We start from the raw sequence: 5,567 nt of genomic DNA on the forward strand, positions 1-5,567 counted from the left end.
TTAAAATAATAGAAGGGGCAGTTATAAATTGATCTTGGGTCAGTGAGGAGGTTCAGTAAGTGATGGCCGTCACGCCTGCCAACTTGAGTTAAAACCCAGGACCCACACGGTGGAAGAACAGGCTCAACTCTAGTAAGCTGTCCTCTGACCTCTATACATACAGTAGCATGTGTACACCATTACACATCAATAAATACAATTTAAAATTTCACTTGTTTGCTTTGAGGAATTCTCTGTGTAGTTTTGGCTGACCTGGCATTTGCTGTGCAAAGCAGGCTGGTATCAAACTCACAGTCTCAGTCTCCTGAGTTTGATGGGATTAATGGCATGCATCACCACACGTAATTTGGTATTTAAAAAGTTAATCTTGTGCCCCAAAATATACACTGAATGAAAATATCAATAATAATCAGAGAATCTGACCACATATCCAAACAGTTCTGATAATATGAATAAATTGCCTGTTTTCAACTATAAGTAGATTATACCTACAATTTCTAAATTACTGCTTTTTTGACATTGGATACATTTAATTTACATTTCAAATGTTATCCCCTTTCCCATTTTCCTCTCTATAAACACACTATCCTGTCCCCCTGCTTCTATGAGAGTAACACCCTAGACACCACCTTCCTACCTCACTATCCTGACATTTGTCTATACAGGAGCATTGAGCCTTGGCAGTACCAAGGGCTTCTCTTCCCACTGATGCCCAACAAGGCCATCCTCTAATACATATGCAGTTGGAGCCATGAGTATGTCCATGTGTACTCTTTGGATAGTGGTTTAGTCCCTAGGAGCTCTGGTTGGTTGATATTGTTATTTTATGGGGTGGCAAATCCCTTCAGCTCCTTCAATTCTTTCTCTAATTCCTCCATTGGGGACTCAGTTCTCAGTTCAGTGGTTGGCTGTGAGCATCTGCCTTTGTGTTTATCAAGCTCCTGTCAGCATGTACTTTTTGGCATCAGCAATATTGTTTGGGTTTGGTGGCTATGTATGGGCTCGATCTCCAGGTGCAACAATCTCTGGATGGCGTTTCCTTCTGTGCCTGCTCCAACCTTTGTCTCTTCTAAACCCCAATGTGAATACTTTTGTTCCCCCTTCAAAGAAGGACTGAAACATCTTTACTTTGGTCTTCATTTTCTTGAGCTTCATGTGGTCTGTGAATTATATCTTGGTAATCAGATACATTTGGGCTAATATCTACTTATCAGTGAGTACATACCATGTGTGGGTTTTTTTTTTTTTTTTTTGTTGTTATTGGGTTACCACACACAGGATGATATTTTCTAGTTCCATCTATTTGTCTAAGAATTTCATGAATTCATTGTTTTTAATAGCCGAGTAATACTCCATTGTATAAATGTACCACATTTTTTGTATCCATTTCTCTGAAGGACATCTGGGTTCTTCCTAGCTTCTGGCTATTATAAATAAGGCTGCTATGATCATAGTGGAGCTCATGTTCTTGTTATATGTTGGAGCATCTTTTGGGTATTTTCCTAGGAGTGGTATAGCTGGATCCTCAGGTAGTCCTATGTCCAATTTTCTGGGGAACCTCCAGACTAATTTCCAGAGTGGTTGTACCAGTTTACAATCCCACCAACAGTGGAGGGATTTCTCTACATCTGCTATCAACTGAGATTTTAATCTTACTGACTAGTATGAGGTGGAATCTCAGGGTTGTTTTGATTTGTGTTTCCCTGATGACTAGGGATGTTAAAGATTTCTTTAGGTGCTTCTCAGCCATTCGATATTCCTGAGTTGAGAATTCTTTGTTTAGCTCTCTACCCCATTTTAAAAAGGATTATTTGATTATTTGAGTCTCTAACTTCTTGAGTATTTGTATATATTGGATATTAGCACTCTATCGGATGTAGGATTGGTAAAGATCTTTTCCCAATCTGTTGGTTACCATTTTGTCCTATTGACAGTGTCCTTTGCCTTATAAAAGCTTTTCAATTTTAATGAGGTCCAATGTGTCAATTTATGATCTTAGAGCATGAGTCATTGGTGTTCTGTTCAGGAAAATTTCCCCAGTGTACATGTGCTCATACTTTCTTTTTTGTTAGTTTGAGTATATATGGTTTGATGTGGAGGTCTTTGATCCACTTGAACTTGAGCTTTGTACAGGGGGCAACAAGAATGGATTGATTTTCATTCTTCTACATGCTGACTGCCAACTGGACAAGCACCATTTGTTGAAAATAATATCTGATTTCCACTGGATAGTTTTAGCTCCTTTATCAAAGATCAAGTGACCATTGGTGTGTAGGTTCATTTCTGGGTCTTCAATCCTATTTCATTGATCGATCTATCTTCATGTCTCTGTACCAATACCATACAGTTTTTTAACAGTATTGCTGTCATACAGCTTGAGGTCAGGAATGGCAATTCCCCCAGAAGTTCTCTTATTGCTGAGAATAGTTTTTCATATCCTGGGACTTTTGTTATTCCAAATGAATTTGGAAATTGCTTTTTCTAACCTATGAAGAATTGAGTTGGAATTTTGATGGGGATTGTAATGAGTCTGTAGATTGCTTTTGGCAAGATGGCCATTTTTACTATATTAATCCTGTCAATTCATGAGCATGGAAGACTTTCCCATATTCTGAGATCTTCTATTTTTTTCTTCAGAAACTTGAAGTTCTTATCATGCAGATCTTTCAGTTGCTTGGTTAGAGTCACACCAAGGTATTTTATATTATTTGTGACTATTGTGAAGGGTGTTGTTTCCCTAATTTTTTTTCTCATCCTGATCATCCTTTGAGTAGAGGAAGGATACTGATGTGTTTGAGTTAATTTTATATCCAGCCACTTTGCTGAAGTTGTTTATCAGCTTTAGGAATACTCTGGTGAAATTTTTAGGGTCACTTAAGTACACTATCTTATTATCTGCTAATACTAATATTTTGACTTCTTTCTTTCAAATTTTTATTCCTTGAACCCCCTTCTGTTGTCTAATTGCTCTGGCCATGACTTCTAGTACTATATTGAATAGGTAGCAAGAAATTGGGCATACTTGTGTAGTCCCTGATTTTAGAGCCATTGCTTCAAGCTTGTAACCATTTAGTTTGATGTTGGCTACTGGTTTGTTGTATATTGCTTTTGCTATGTTTAGGTATGGGCCTTGAATTCCTAATCTTTCCAAGATGTTTAACATGAAAAGGTGTTGAATTGTGTCAAATGCTTTTTCAGCATCTAGTAAGATGATCATGTGGGTTTTTTTCCCTTTGAGTTTGTTTATATAGTGAACTACATTGATGGATTTCTGTATATTGAACCATTCATGCATTCCTAGGATGAAGCCTACTTGATCATGGATTATCATTTTGATGTGTTCTTGGATTGGTTTGGGAGAATTTTATTGAGCATTTTTGCATTGATATTCATAAGAATAATTTGTCTGAGGTTTTCTTTCTTTGTTGGGTCTTTTTATAGTTTAGGTAATTGTGGCTTCATAGAAGGAATTGGGTAATATTCTTTCTGTTTCTATTTTGTGGAACAGTTTGGAAAGCATTGGTATTAGGTCTTCTATGAAGGTCTGATAGAATTCTGCACTAAAACCATCTGGTACTGGGCTTTTTTGGTCAGGAGGCTTTTGATGACTGCTTCTATTTCTATAGAGTTTATGGGACTGTTTAGATGGTTATCTGATCCTGTCTTAAAGTTAGTACCTGGTTTCTGTCTAGAAAATTGTCCATTTCATCCAGATTTTTCAGTTTTGTTGAGTATTGACTTTTATAGTAGGATCCGGTGATTTTTAAATTTCTTCAGTTTCTCTTGCTATGTCTTCTTCATTTTCACTTCTGATTTTATTAATTTAAATACTGTTTCTGTGCCCTCTGATTAGTCTGGTTAAGGGTTTATTTATCTTGTTGATTTTCCCAAAGAACCAGCTCCTGGTTTTGTTGATTCTTTGTATAGTTCTTTTTGTTTCTACTTGATTGAAATTAGCCCTGAGTTTGCTTATTTCCTGTCATATCCTCCTCTTGGGTGTATTTGAGTTCTAGAGCTTTTAGCTGTGCTGTCAAGCTGCTCCTGTATGCTTGCTCCAGTTTCTTTTTGGAGGTACACAGAGCTGAGTTTTCCTCTTAGCATTGCTTTCATTGCATCCCATAAGTTTAGGTACGTTGTGCCTTCATTTTCATTAAATTCTAAAAAGTCTTTAATTTCTTTATTTTTTTCCTTGACCAAGTTACCATTGAGTAGATCATTGTTCAGCTTCCACATGTATATGGGCTTTAATTAGTTTTTGTTCTTATTGAAGACCAGTTTTAGTCCATGGTGATCTGATAGGATACATGGGATTATTTTAATCTTCTTGTATCTGTTGAGGCCTGTTTTTGACTGATTATATGGTCAACTTTGGAGAAGGTACCGTGAGGTGCTGAGAAAATGGTATAATTTTTGGTTTTAGAATGAAATGTTCTATAGATATTTGTTAAATTCACTTGGTTCATAACTTCTGTTAGTTTCACCGTGTCTCTGTTTAGTTTCTGTTTCCATATGTCCAAAGATGAGAGTGGGATGATGAAGTATCCCACTATTATTGTGTGAAGTGCAATGTGTGCTTTGAGTTTTAGTGAGGTTTCTTTTATCAATGTAGATGTCCTTGCATTTGGAACATAGATATTCAGAATTGATATTTCATCTTGGTGGCTTTTTTTCTTTGAATATGAAGTGTTCTTCCTTATCTTTTTTGATAACTTTTGGTTGAAAGTCACTTTTATTCTATATTAAAATGGCTATTCCAGCTTGTTTCTTGGGACCATTTGCTTGGAAAATTGTTTTTCAGCCTTTTACACTGAGGTAGTGTCTATCTTTGACACTGAGGTGTGTTTTCTGTATGCAGGAATATGCTGTGTTTTCTTTACGTATCCAGTCTTGTAGTTTATGTCTTTTTATAGGGCAATTGAGTCCATTGATGTTGAGAGATATTAGGGACCAATGATTGTTGTTTTCTGTTATTTTTGTTGTTAGAGGTGTAATTATGTTTGTGTGACTGTCTTCTTTTGGGTTAGTTTAAAAAAATTACTTTATTGTTTTTATAGGGTGTATATTCTCTCCTTGTGTCAGAGTTCTCCATTTATTATCCTTTGTAGTGCTGGATTTGTAGATAGATATTGTGTAAATTTGGTTTGCCATAGAATATCTTGTTTTCTTCGTCTATGTTAATTGAGAGTTTTGCTGGATACAGTAGCCTGGGCTGGCATTTGTGTTTTCTTAGGATCTGTATGACATCTGCCAAGGATCTTCTAGCTTTCATAGTCTCTGTTGAGAAGTCTGGTGTAATTCTGATTGGTCTGCCTTTATATGTTACTTGACCTTTTGCCCTTACTGCTGTTAATATTCTTCCTTTGTTTTGTGCATTTGGTGTTTTGACTATTATTTGATAGGAGAAATTTCATTTCTGGTCCAATCTATTTGGTGTTCTGAAGGTTTCTTGTATGTTTATGGGCATATCTTTCTTTAGGTTAGGGAAGTTTTCTTCTATAATTTTGTTGTTAGATACTTACTGGCCCTTTAAGTTGGATATCTTTGCTCTCTTCTACATCTACTATCCC

This window comes from Micromys minutus (assembly GCF_963924665.1).
Source record: "Micromys minutus genome assembly, chromosome: 14".
Lineage (NCBI taxonomy): Eukaryota > Metazoa > Chordata > Mammalia > Rodentia > Muridae > Micromys > Micromys minutus.